Genomic DNA, 15,286 nt, shown 5'->3' on the forward strand with positions numbered 1-15,286 from the left:
CAGGTGTCATGGGAAGGGCTAGCCAAGCCTGCTGTAACTCTTTTTTCTTCTTTTTGTAGAGTCCCGGAGGGAAAAATCTACTGGTTCAAGAGCCTGTGCAGAGCTGTAACGACCGGATTCTCATGACAGGCAGCTCACCAACCGTGGATAACCCAGTCATCACGTAACGACACTCTTCTCAGGCCACTATTTACAAGACATCTAGAATACTCACCTGAGAAAGTGAAAAGAAGCTATTTACATGCCTGTATAGTCAAACATATCACTAATACCTAATAGATTCCATATCTTATCCTATATTTACCTCGTTTTATATATCTTTAACGTCACCCGACGATATCTGTAACGTCACCAAACGATCTCTTCAACGTCACCCGACGATCTCTTTAACGTCACCCGACGATATCTTTAACGTCACCCGACGATCTCTTTAACGTCACCCGACAATCTCTTTAACGTCACCCGACGATATCTTTAACGTCACCCGACGATATCTTTAACGTCACCCGACGATCTACACTAATGGGGATAACTAATAGGGGTTCACCTTTAAGAGTTATTTTCCAAATGAAGTCCACACTCTCCCCCAATCATCAGTTACCTTTGCAGAAGGGCATATCCCATCCTTCTGTATATCAGCACCTGGTTAAAAGGAAAGGTTAATCTCGTTCATGAAAACAACATTCAAAGATATTGGTCATTAAATCTTTATTCTACAATCAAACATGACAGAATGAGCATAAGACAAATAAACTAAGTTAGTCGATACCTATAACCTAAAAAGGGGAATAATGATGAATAGTTAAATGCATTCTACACTAAGCTCAGAACGCCTCACCTTAGACGTGTGTCTTTCCATCTCAGCAGCGGAGCTGATCCCTCTCTCTCTGGTTCTCTTCTATGAGCTTGGGACTCTGCTCTCCCTCTATGGCTCACGAATACTCGTCTGCACCGCTATGCCTCGTCTACGCTGCCATGGTTCCAGAATACTTGAACCATCTTCTGGTCTTAGTCTCTGTCACTCCTGTATAATGTCACTACAGGACTTTCAATCACTCTCCTTCTTCACTTCAGGATTTCGATTAGCTAATGATATCAATCTCTATGCACCAGCCTTCAGACCAACTTCTTCGGTCTTCTCCACACGTTGCTCTCATTCTGTACTCTACTCGCTCCTTGATAATATAGAGCTCTCTTTCTCTATGGAAAATTCCGACATTAGTCCGACTCCCACCAAATTCCTGGCCAGTCCCCGGCCCCCTTCGCCCTCCGCAGTGGCCACCTGCGTATTGCGTCTAGAGCCGGGGAGACAAACACATTCCTTCGATAAGGGCAAGTCTTGACCGGTTCCTCTCTAGCGAACAACAGGATGAATTCTAAACATTACCTTTACCCTGCAAGCGCCTCGGACAGCCGAGGCAGAGATACAAAATGGCTTCTCTCTAGCTTTCGGGCCTGTAGGCCTGAGAAAACGAAAAAAGGCACTAAACCCTGTCAAAGCACATAGTTAGGCCCTACAAATGAACGCAAATGCAACTAGGACTGAAATGGTAGTAAATTATAGTCACCACCAGTCTGAAAATAGACTAAAATTACCCTGTTGCTACAAGAGCACAGGTAAGTTTTGTCCCCGCCGCGTGTGCGGCGGGCCCAGGGGGCATTCTTTTGGGGCCAGCTGGTCATGCGGGCCCGGGGGCACATGGGGGTGCTGTGGTTTTTAAAGAGGCGTAGTGGGGGAGGTGGCAGTGATGTTGGACAGGTGTCATGGGAAGGGCTAGCCAAGCCTGCTGTAACTCTTTTTTCTTCTTTTTGTAGAGTCCCAGAGGGAAGAATCTGCTGGTTGAGAAGCCATTGGACCATCTTGCAACTAATATATGCTTTCTGCTGCACAGAACGGGTAAGTTTTGGTTTCTGTACACTTCCAGCGAGATGAATACCACATATGCTAAAGCGCAGAAGCTTGAGGTCGCCATCCATATTCGTAAAGTCCTACTTGCGACGGGTGGGAGCGCTGAGCATGGTTTGTTGATGGGATTCTGCGTGATCATGTGGGTTTCATACTTGTAATTTTGTTTTTTGTATTTCTTGGGGGTGGTTTGGGGCTATCTTGGGATTTTCTCTAGACACCGGTTAAGCATGGTTGGCCCCCACCCCTGAGTGTAAACGCCAGGCTTATGTGCTTCTACAAAGTACACTTGTACAAATTAGTTTTGAGCGGTTAGGTTTCACTTTCTTTGCAAGTGGCTCATCCTTCCCCTTGTTCCCGTTTTTGACCAAATGTGATTATTTTATTTGCAGGCACTTTGGGGCACGGTTGTTTTTTTGATGAAAACACTTTTGCCTTATGTTTTTTATGTTTACTTCACACCCCCACTGCCCTCCACAGACGACTCAAAGTTGCCTAGCGGTACCACACAAGTGTGCCATTTCACTTCCAAGGACCTCTGCCTACCTGTATGTTAACGCACCATGTATGCAACTTTGCCTCAGAGTTAAATGCATTTTTAATCACGTTTAACGTACGTTTTCTAACTTTCCATCCAACAATTGCAATGTCCTTTTCCCCTTTGGAACACATCTAGTAACACCAAATATATTTGTAGGTGAGTTACGTGAGTGCACCACAAGCCTGAGATCTTTTGGATTCCAAGGGAGCAACAAGCCACTACAACAAAAGCAGGATTGAGAAGTTTCTGCAGCCTGTGAAGACTGGGAAACACAGATCACATCTACCTAACCATATAACTGCAGCAGATCGGGCCAAAGAGTACAGCGCCGTGATGCATGCTGATGGTGGCGTGCTGTTTTGCAGTGTGTGCAATGTGGCGGTGGACCACATCCGGAAACACACAGTTGATATGCATGTGCGGTCCCAAAAACACTTAATCGCTGTTCAGATGATCCAGACCCTCACTCTTCGCCAAAACGTGCCCGTCAGATGACTGTGAACTCACTTTTCACAAAGATTACAGCTGCCGGTGCCTCAAACCAGGAAATTATGAGTGAGTGGGTCAATGTCTGCACAGTGCTGAACATTCCGCTGAGCAACACCGACCACCCTGTGTTGTGTAAATTTCTCAGTGAGCGAGTACGAAATGGTGGAGCTATACCTGGGAGTCATCAGCTTCAAGAACGTTATCTCCCAGAAAGATATATAGTAGCAAAGAACGAGCTGAAAGAACACTTGCAAGATCAGAAGATCAGTGTTATATTTGATGAAACACCTGATGTCGAAGGGCGTTGTGTATTGAATGTGATATTTGCAGTGGTCTCTGCGCAGGGTGGCCGTAAGATCCACACCCACCTAGCAGACACAGTGTTCCTCTCACAGTGCAACCATGGGACTGTAGCGCAAGCAGTTGTGCAGGTGCTCACAGAGTACAGCATAGCCTTTCAGGACGTTATTTCCTTTAACACTGACAATGCGGCATACATGCTCAAGGCATACAACACTATTTTGAGAAATCTGTACACAAACTCCATACATATCACCTGCTTGGCACACATAATGAACCTTATTGGAGAGTCATTTACGAAGCCTTTTGTGGAGCTAAATGCTTTCCTTCTGTACTTCTCGCTGATCTTTTACATGGCCTGTAGCAGGTACCTGCACCATCTTGCTGAGAACCATGGGATGAAACCACGGATGGTACCTGACCCCTGCAGTACCAGGTGGACTTCTTGGTTTGCTGCTGTCCAGTACCATTGCAAGCATTTTGAGGCCTATGCTGGGTTTGTTGAGTCTGAGATGCAACTCAGCAAGTCTCCCCCAGATTCCCTTGAAAATCTGCAAAGGATTTTGAACAGCGACCAAAGAAACTGCATTAAAGTGCAATTGGACATTGTGGCCGAAAAAAGGCCAAAACATTTTACATCTGATGGACTTATTCCAGAGTCAGACACCAGTGACAATGAAGGTGTATGATTATTTGGAGGACCTTCACATTGACCTTACAAACAATTCAGTCCTCACTCTGGAGTCACTACAACCACTTTTACAGACCACTGCAGGGGCTAAATCAACTCTGACACAGAAAAAAAAGATTAACAGCCCAGCTTAATGAAGCTTTTGAAAATTCTCTGGAAAGGGCGGGCAAATACATGAGGGAGGCCCAACCAGGCATGGGGTACTTGAAGCAAGTGCGCCTTTTCAGTCCTGCACGATTCTGCATCCTGCCTAAGGACAAGAGTGCATATTCTGACATCCCTGGTTTCAGCAAAGTTCCCGATCAGGAGCTTTGCCTCAACTTTGAAAATGTAGGCCCAGAAGCAGAACAGGCATCTGTTTCTGAGGTGATTGACACTTACCTCTTTTGGCGTGGGATGGCTGACTGCATTCCAGTCCTTTCACAGCTTGCAACTGTGTACAAGGACTGTGTGACCAGTTCTGCAGATGCTAAAAGGAGCAACAGTATATACAAAATTATTTTGTCAGCCAGATGATGGTACCTCTCAGAGCAATCCATCCGGGCATTATTGTTTTTGCATTATAATCAGCAGCACAATATTAGGCTAGATTTGGACTGCTCAGAAGAACTGCAAGATTAACACGACAAGCATATGGGTCCCGTGGACATTTATTCATTAACATGTTTATGTCTCATATGTCGCCTTGAAGCCAAAGTGTCTACACTGTAAATAAACCTAGCCAAACAAAGTGTCTACACTGTAAATAAACCAAATATACATAGCTTCATGTTGTTAAATAACTCAAAAACAAAGATATCTCTGTTTGTTGTAGGAAAAACTGCCAAATAAAATGCAGCAAAATTGCCACTAAATTTCCATATTTGTGCTGCTAAATTTCCATATTTGTGCCGCTAAATTTGCTAATCCATGCCGCTATAACCTGGGGGGTCAGATTAATCCCCCATTGGCATATAGATCTCCAAAAAAAAGTAATCCCTTTGGTCCGCCATCTATCTATGATCCTATCCCAAAATATTGGTAGAAGGAGTGTTGTAGCTGTGAGAGAGGTGTACTGGGATACCCTCTCTAATCCATAATACTTTCGCACCAATTTCCACACCTTATAGGCGGTATTTAAAACTATAAACCTGGTTTTGTTGTAGTAGCTTGGCTCTACATTAATAAGCAATCGATTTTTGGCATCACTGCCCAATAGCATTGGATAAATCGAAGGGGCTTCGGCAGCACTAGCTGGTTCTGCACCTGTTAATAAAATATTCATGTGTTGCAAAATACATACATAGTGAAATAAGGTAAAATCAGGAACAGCCCAACCTCCTTTCTCACAAGTTAGGGTCATATAGCGCCTAGCTCTGCGGGGCTTCCTCTGAGCCCATAGGAACCTAGCACAAATTGATTGTAATACTACAAGTTGGGTACAGGGAATTTCTAATGATACAGATCTAAAAAGTATAACATTTTTGGTAGTATCTACATTTTGAGGACATTACAGCGTTCCACAAGTGAAAGATGTAAACACTCACCCCGGTCCAATTGCTTCCGCACATCATTTAAAATGCTACACCAATTAACCTCAAACAGTGATTTTAAGCATGTCCTTGACTTGACCCCCAAATATGTTACCTCGTCTAAAACCCGCTGCTCATCAAATGTAGCAATGTTAGAACATAAGATTTGTGTCTTTGCCACATTGAGTTTGTATCCTGAGGCAGCCCCAAACTCTACCTCCAACTGTTCAATTTCTGGCATTGCAGTGATATGATTCGGTGTTACCACTCCCACATCATCTGCATACGCAAACATGCAAAAGAGGTCCTGCCTCCATATCACCGACTCTATCCCTGCACTTTGTTCTAGCATTTTTAAAAATGGATCTATATACAATGAGAACAAGGGGGAGCAGGGACATCCCTGCCTTGCTCCCTGTGAGATGTGTACTGGGGTTGATTCCATGCCCATAATGCAGACTTTAGCTGAAGGACGACGATATAAAACTTGTATAGCCGTGATAAAGTTCTGTTTAAAACCAATGCCGCTTAATAGAGCCCATAAAAATTCCCAGGCAACTCGGTCAAATGCCTTTTCGGCGTCTAATAGTATCAAGCTAAATTCACTCCTAGTGGTGTTAGCTATATCTAGCAGGGTTACAACCCTGTTGATATGATTGGGTGTCCCCCTCTCGGGTATAAACCCATGTTGCCGCAATGACACTAACGGGGTTATTACTTCAGCCAACCGGGTTGCTAGCATGGCATAGATTTTACCATCTGAGTTTAAAAGCGATATAGGCCGATATGAGCCAGGTTGATCAGCCGGTTTGTCTTTTAAAAAAAAAAAAAATAACAATGCTAGCCTCATCCCAAGAACTCCACAACACCATAATGGCTACACTGAAGACTGGGAAGTTTGGTATCAAACTTCTCAGCACATTAAACTCACACTGATGCCAGTGTGGGATTTAATGTAAAATGCACTACAGAGGGCATCATAGAGATGCCCCCTGAAACTCGACCAACCTCCAGTGACCTGACTGAGTGGCTGCCTAGGCTGCCACCCCCAGACATGTTTCTGGACCCTTGGGTTGAGAGCTTGCTGCTCTCGAGGCCTAAAACAATGCACATCCTGGGACGAGGGGCCAAGCCTCCTCCCCCAGGATGGGCAGGGTTCACAAAGGCGAGGCTTCAAAGGCATGCCGCCTTTGTAAGCCTCTCCAGACTATTTGCTGCTTTCAGCAACTGGTCCCCACTGGTTCTACCCCCCACTTTGGGCGGGAGAACCGGCGGGAAAAACAAGTGAGGAAGAGAGTTGTGCCACCTCTGCCAACTCCGTCCCTAAGGTGTGGGATGCGAGGTGAAGCACAACCTCGAGTCTCCACTATCTTAAGGATGTGGGGACCCAGCCAGCCAGGGACAGGTAGCTTCCCCCCTCCCACTGGAGAGTGGCAGAATAGGGGGTGCACCCACCCCAGGGAAGGGACCCGTTGGTCCCTGCCCTTTACCTACCTGTAACACCCCTAAATGTAGTATTTAGGGGCACCCTGAACCTTCCTTACTCAGATGCAGCTACCACAAGAAAAAGAAGAGAAGAAGAAGGACGGGAAGCCGTGCAGAGCTAACAAGAGGACAACGCCCACTGACTTGGCCCCAGTCCTAAAGACCTGTCTCCCCTCGAAACCTGCTCCTGCAAAACCCTGGCATGTCCAGCGGTCAGCAACCTCAAAAACCCCGGAGGACCTGTCTACCTTTGCTTTCCAAACTGTTTCTCCAGTGAACAACGGATGTGTTTGGACTGCAGCTTCTGGTGCCAGCCAGAAACAGTGAATCCAGCCCACTCTGCACCCGCCGAACCCGGCACGAGCTGGAGCAGAAAAATACCACGAGGAGGTCGCCCTGGCGATCCTTGTCCTGCCTCAAAACTCCAGACGACTCCTGCAGCCTCAATCCAGAGGACCGCCCCTACCGCGACCAGAGCGGGTAAGAAAATCCGACGTCCCAAGGCACCTTTGCCCCCGACGTCCCACGGCCTTGTGTGCCCAACCCAGAGGTGCTTAACCAACCCTCAACATCCCAACTTACCCCTAGAAGTGGTGGTCACTCCTGGAAGATCCTCACCCCCGAGCCTGCAGTGTTTCTTTGTCCCGGAGAATCTCCCTTGAAATCAACAGGGCACCCGACCTCAAAACGGCACCCTGAAACCCGGCCTCCCTGGTGCCGCTGAGAGTGGCCCTTTTGTGCTAACTTGGTCCCCAATTTGCCCTGACCTTAACCCTAGGAGCTTTGCTCCCAAAACCCTGTGGTCTGCTTGCCAGCAGCCACCAACCTGAGTCCCCCTATCCTCTATAGGATAATATTGTGCCTCATCACTCTGCACCCGGCCGCTCGAGTGCCGCTGAGGGTGCAACGACTGCATCACTGACCCTGGGAGACCCCTGAGTCTAACCCAGAACCCTAACTCAAAAGACCGATTACTTACCTTGAAACCGATAACCTGTTTTTCCTCATAGAATAACATTGACACTTTTTCTCCCAAAAAGTTTTTGTGTCGACTTTTGAAAACTAAGAATATTCCTTAAAAGTCACACAAATAACCAAAACGCATTTTTCTCAACTGTTTTCAGGAAATGTCCCAGTGCTGAATCTAGGTATCCAGCACTGAGTAAGAAAAGTAACGTTAAAGTAACTTACCTGCGAACTGAATTTCCTTCCATAGGATAACATTGGTGGTTCTATGTGAAAAAGTTTATGTGTCAACTTTTGAAATACAAGAAAATACTTTAAAAATCGTACAACTAACTAAAACGCATTTCCTCAACTGTTTTCAGGAAATGCCCCGGTGCTGTATCTAGGATCCAGCACTGTGTTAGTAAAAGTAATCCGAAAAGTAATTATTGCATTTTACTGAAAAAGCCTATTGATTCCTATGCACTGAGTCTACTAAAGTTTGTGTATTACATTGCAACTCCTGTAAACTCGAATTGGTACAAAGTCCTACTATATTTTGAAAGTATTCAACAACAGCATCTTGTAGCTGAAAAGTATTTATATGCTTACCTGTACCGGGCTTGCTTGGTTCTAGAAATAAAACAACAGTATATTTTTTATACAAAAACAATTGGCCTAGAGTTCAGTTCATGAGTGTATGAATTCACTTGCTGACTGAGTGTGTACATTGAATGCTTAACACTGTCCTCTGATACTGCCTTACTGCTCGACCAAGCTACCACTTTAGAGAATAAGGTTCTATCTAGTTTTAACCTCTGCCAAACCTCTGGAGACCCTTACACTCTACACACACTATACCTCACTTTGGTGTAGTATATGTAGAGCCAGTTTCTTACTTTGGTGGATCAGTGATGGGATACACAACTTGCATTTGTTGGGCTACTTGGTTACCACCTGATCACACAACAGAACTCTTAAATTGCCTTTAGAATTCTGATTTTTCCATAGTGGCATTTTGTTTTACCAAACGACTAAAAGTCTTGTTAGGGCCTTGCTTAAGTCCCTTTATAATTTTAGAAAATAAAAGACACTATAGTCAAGGGTAGAGGGGTTAGAACTTTTTTGTTAGAATGTCTCACAAACAGAACCCAGCTATTAGTGAAGATAATCAAGATGGCATACAGGACATGGTTGAGGAGCTTGACCTCACCCCTTACCTTCGCCTGTCTTTTCAGGAGTTAAGATCATTATGCAAAATTAAAAACATAGCCATGAGCCAACATCCAACCAAACAAAAGCTCCAGGAGCTGTTGGCTGAGTATGTTAAGGCCCACCCTTCTGAGAATGGTGATGACCAACCAGAAGGGAAAGGAGGTGAGGAGAATGGAGATAGGCACCCACCTCCAGCAATTCCTAGGGAAGGTAGGGTCCCTGTACCCTTGAATCCAAGCATCAGCCTCTGGTGACCTAGAGGCCACACAGGTGGTCCAGGCTCTGGTGGGGAACATTGGGGACAACCCCAATGAGGAGGACAGCTTTTTAGCAAGACAGGCCAAAAGATTGAAACTAGAGTCCAGGCTCCTGGCTCTGGAAAAAAAACGGAAAGAGATGGGTATAGCACCCATCAATGGTGGCAGCAATACAAATAACAAGGATAAAGAGCAATCGTATGATCCTACAATCTCCAAAGGGATTGTCCCTAAATTTGAGGAGGGTGATAACATCACCAAATGGTTCACGTCCTTTGAGAGGGCTTGTGACACGAGAAAGGTGAAGAAACCTCTCTGGGGGCACTGCTGGGGAACTGTTCTCTGGTAAATGTAGAGACAGGTTTCTGACCCTCTCTGGGCCAGATGCAGGGTACTATGATCTCATGAAGAAAACTCAGATTGAGGAATTTAGACTCATCACTGAGGAGTACAGAATTAGATTCAGGGGGGGCTCACAAAACCCATAACCAGTCCTGGATTGATTTTGTAGACTACTCAGTAAAGACACTGGATGGTTGGTTAACTGGACAAAATGTGCATGACTTTACTGGACTTCACAATTTGTTGATGAAGGGACATATATTAAGTAATTGCACAAATGAAAAGTTACATCAGAATTTGGTAGACCTAGGTCAAATTTCTCCACAAAAATGGGAAAGAAGGCAGGCCACTGGGTCAAGACTAGGGTGACAAGGACAACCCCTGAGGATGACCAGAAGAAAGTGGTTACAAAGCCTCTCCAGGAGAAAGGTGGTGAGAATCCCCAAGATAAAAAGCCTGAGTCTTCCAAAGGGCCCCCAAAACCTGCACAGGGGGTGGGGGGGGGGGCAAACTACTCCCTATACTCCACAGCCCTATAGGGGAAAGAACTTTGATCCTTCAAATGCCCGGGGTAACAACTGTAAGAAGTTGGGACACTTAACTGTAGAGAAGTCTTGCCCTAGCAATAAGGCCCCTAGTTCAACAAGTACAGCTACTTCTAGTGTAGCAAGTCTACAGATGGGATCAACAGTGTGCCCAGAGCAAATCAGGATACACACTGAAGCAGTTCTAGTTTTAGAGAGGGAAGTTGAGTTTGCCACTGTAGCTGTGTGGCCACCTAACTTAAAGAAATACTTACTGTACCCTTGGATCAATGGAACTAGGAAAGAGGCTCTGAGGGATACAGGTGCCAGTGTCACTATGGCGAAAGACACACTGGTTTCCCCTGAGCAATATTTGATTGGGCGTACTTACCCAGTCACCGATGCTGACAGTGTTACCACTAATCATGCAATGGCTATGGTGACATTATACCGGAGGGTTACTGGCCTGAAACAGGTAGTGGTCTCTCCATAGCTACTAGCTTACCAGCTGCATATCTGCTTGGCAATGACCTGGAAACATCAGCCTGGGCTAAGGTTGAACTAAAAACCCATGTAGCAATGCTGGATACCCCTGAAATGATGTGCGTAAAAACAAGAGCACAGAGCAAAAGGTGGGGTGAAAACATAGTGTTGGAGCCTGAAAGAATGGCCCAACCTACCAAGAGAAAAGGTAAGAAGACTGGGGAACCAGCTTCTGTAACACAAAAAGATCAGGACCCGCTCCTCAGGGAGAGGACTTGGACACCCCAGAGAGAACTGAGCCAATGGAGCTTGACCTTTGCCAGGTTTAATTCTTGGGCCCAGGAGGGCCCTCTAGGGAAGAGCTGTGCCAGGGTCAGCTGGACTGTCCCACTCTTGAAAGCCTGAGGCAGCAAGCTGTTTCAGAAGCAAAGGGAGATGCCAGTGGTACCCACAGAGTGTATTGGGAAGAGGGATTACTGCACACTGGGGCAAGAGACCCCAATCCTGGAGCCACCAGGAGAGTGGTAGTGCCACAGAAGTACAGGTAGATCCTCCTAACCTTAGCTCATGACATCCCCCTAGCTGGACACCTGGGCCAAACCAATACTTGGGAAAGGCTAGTTAGCCACTTTTACTGGCCCCAGGTGCACCAAAAGGTGAAGGAGTTTGTCAGCTCCTGTGTTACCTGTCAGGCAAGTGGGATGTCAGTGGCCACCCAAAGGCCCCCCTGATACTACTGCCTGTGGAGGGGGTTCCCTTTGAAAGGGTAGGTGTGGACATAGTGGGTCCACTCGAACCTCCCACAGCCTCAGGGAACAAATTCATTCTAGTGGTAGTGGAGCATGCCAGTAGATACCCTGAAGCAATTCCACTTAGAACTACTACAGCTCCTGCAATAGCCAAGGCCCTCATTGGTGTCTTCACCAGGGTAGGGTTTCCTAAGGAGGTGGTTTAAGACAGAGGTTCCAACTTCATGTCTGCTTACCTGAAACACATGTGGAAAGAGTGTGGGGTGCAGTACAAGTTTACTACACCATATCACCCACACACCAATGGCCTTGTTGAGAGATTCAACAAGACATTGAAAGGCATGATTATGGGGCTTCCTAAAAAACTCAAAAGGAGATGGTATGTCCTTTTACCATGCCTGATTTTCGCTTACAGAGAAGTGTCACAGAAGGGAGTAGGGTTTTCCCCCCTTTGAACTTCTGTTTGGCCATCCTGGGAGGGGACCAGTCTATCTTGTAAAAGAGGGTTGGGAGAGGCCTCTCAAAGAACCCAGACATGATATTGTGAACCATGTGCTTGGCCTAAGGTTCAGAATGGCTGAGTACATGGAAAAGGCATCCAAGAATTTCGAAGCCAGCCAGGAACTTCAGAAGCACTGGTATGACCAAAAAGCTGCACTCGTTTTATTTCAACCTGGGCAACAGGTGTGGGTTTTGGAGCCAGTGGTACCAAGGGCACTCCAGGACAGATGGTGTGGCCCTTACCCTATCTGAGAAAAAAAGAGTGAGGTCACCTACTTAGTTGACCTGGGCGCAAGCAGGACACCCAAAAGGGTTATCCATGTGAACCGCCTCAAGCTCTACAATGACAGGGCTGACATCACCATGCTGTTGGTGACTGGTGAGGGCCAGGAAGTAGAGAGTCAACCTCTCCCTGACCTCCTCACCTACAGCCCAAAAGATGGATCAGTAGATTGAGTTGTCTTTCAGACACCCTCTCTGCCCAAAGGCAGACTGACTGCAAGCAAGTCTTGCAACAGTATGCTAAGCAAGTTTCAAGTTTCAATACTTTATTCGACAGCATTGTCATAAAAGCATATTATCCCTATTCTAAATATAAATAAATACTATGCTAAGTTTAAGATCAGTTTAAGATACACATTAAATACAGATTGCTGGCGAATTCTTTCCACTAAAAAGAATTTATACATTTTAAAAATCAGGGTAACTATGCCTAGTACATAAAGAATAAGTCTAGCATAAAACAAAATACTTTTCATCATTCATAATTAATCGCGGTCTTGCAACAGTATGCTAAGCTCTTTTCCCTGACCCCTGGTCTGACAAACGGGTGTACCCATAATGGGGACATTGGTGACAGTGCACCGGTCAAGAACAAAATCTATCGACAGTCAGACCAAGTCTAGGAAAGCATCAAAGCTGAAGTCAGCAAGATGCTGGAGTTAGGGGTTATTGAACCCTCTGTGAGCCCCTGGGCCAGCCCAGTGGTTCTGGTCCCCAAACCTCATCCACAGAGAGGAAAGAGAGAAATTAGCTTCTGTGTGGATTATAGAGGGCTCAACTCTGTCACCAATACAGATGCTCACCCTATCCCAAGAGCAGGTGAGTTGATAGACAAATTGGGGGCAACCAAATTTCTAAGTACCTTTGACTTAACTGCAGGGTACTGGCAGATTGGCATGGCCCCAGGAGCAAAAGAGAAAACAGCATTCTCCACACCTTATGGGCACTATCAGTTCACTGTTACGCCTTTTGGCTTAAAGATTGCCCGTGCCACCTTCAAGAGGTTGATTAATCAAGTTCTTGCTGGGTTGGAGTCCTTTAGTGCAGCTTATCTTGATGATATTGCTGCCTTTAGTTCGACCTGGCAGGATCACCTGATCCACCTTGGGAAGATTTTAAAAGCCCTGCAAAATGCAGGCCTAACTATCAAGGCATCCAAATTCCAGATAGAGCAGAGCACTGTGGTGTACTTGGGCCACCTTGTTGGTGGAGGCCAGGTACAGCCCATATAGCCCAATATCCAGGCCATCCTGGACTGGGCAGCTCCAACAACCCAGACCCAAGTCAGAGCATTCCTTGGCTTGACTGGGTACTACAGGAGGTTTGTGAAGGGATATGGGTCCGTTGTGACTCCCCTCACATAACTCACCTCCAAGAAAATGCCCAAGAAGGTTAACTGGACAGTTAGTTGCCAAAAGGGTTTTGACACCCTGAAAGAAGCAATGTGCTCAGCACCAATTCTGAAGGCTCCAGAATATGCCAAGCAGTTCATAGTGCAGACTGATGCCTCTGAGCTAGGGATAGGAGCAGTCCTGTCCCAGACCAATGACGAAGGCCAAGACCAACCTGTTACTTTTATAACCAGAAGGCTTCTCCCAGGGGACAGCGTTGGAGTGCCATTGAGAGGGAGGCCTTTGCTGTGCTTTGGTCCCTGAAGAAGTTGAAATCATACTTGTTTAGTACTCACTTCCTAGTTCAAACTGATCTAGGACCTCTCAGATGGCTAATGCTAATGAAAATGGCAAATCCTAAACTGTTGGGTGGTCCATCCCCCTACAGGGACTAGATTTTGAAGTGGAACACAGACCTGGGACTGTCCATGCCCATGCAGATGGACTTTCCAGGTTCTTCCACTTAGACAATGAAGACTGTCTAGGGCAAGGTTAGTCTCATCATCTTTCGTTGGGGGGGAGTTGTGTGAGAAAGTGCCCTCTTTCTCGATGGTATGCCCCCAATTTTTGCTAAATTGCTGATGTTCTTTGACTGAGTGTGCCCTGGGGTCCTGATAATCAGGTACCCAGGGCCTATGTTCCTTCCCTAAAACTGCATTGAAGCCTAAACCCAATTGGCAGCTCTGGCCACATGGAAGCACCTTATGAATGGTACCATAGGTACCCAGGGCACTGTGACCAGAGAAGACCTCTAAGGGCTGCAGCACTTATTGTGCTACCATTAGAGGCCCTGTACCCTGACACTCACACACTACCTTTGCAGGCTGTGTGTCTTGGTGCAGAACAAAGTGAAGGGTCGACATGGCACACATCCCTGTGTGCCATGCCCACAAACCACTGCCCTGGCATACATCAGTCACTCCTCTAGCTGGTTACCCTATGCCAGTGGTGAGGGTACAGGTGCATGAGCCCTGTACCCCTACAGTACCCAGGTCCATTCATGGGCAGTGTAAATGCTTGCTGCCCTTAAGAGTATCTGGTGCTGGGAGTTTGTCATTACGAACTCCACAGCACCATAATGGCTACACTGAAGACTGGGAAGTTTGGTATCAAACGTCTCAGCACATTTAACCCACAATGATGCCAGTGTGGGATTTAAGGTAAAATGCACTACAGAGGGCATCTTAGATATGCCCCCTGAAACTCGACCAACCTCCAGTGACCTGACTGAGTGGCTGCCTAGGCTGCCACCACCAGACACTGGGTCCAGACATGTTTCTGGACCCCTAGGTCGAGAGCTTGCTGCTCTCTGGGGCCTGAAACAATGCACATCCTGGGATGAGGTGCCAAGCCTCCTCCTCCAGGGTGGACAGGCTTCACGAAGGAGAGGCTTCATAGGCATGCCGCCTTTGTAAGCCTCTCCAGACCATTTGCTGCATTCAGCAACTGGTCCCTACTGGTTCTACCCCCCACTTTGGGCAGGAGTACTGGCGGGAAAAACAAGTGAGGAAGAGAGCTGTGCCCACCTCTGCCAACTCCACCCCTAAGGTGGGGGAGGCGAGGAGAAGCACAACCTCGAGTCCCTGCCATCTTGAGGATAGGGGGACCCAGCCAACCAGGGACAGGCTACTGCCCCCCTCCCACTGGAGAGTGGCAGAATAGGGGGTGTACCCA

This window comes from Lissotriton vulgaris, chromosome 3_1, assembly GCF_964263255.1.
Source record: "Lissotriton vulgaris chromosome 3_1, aLisVul1.2, whole genome shotgun sequence".
Lineage (NCBI taxonomy): Eukaryota > Metazoa > Chordata > Amphibia > Caudata > Salamandridae > Lissotriton > Lissotriton vulgaris.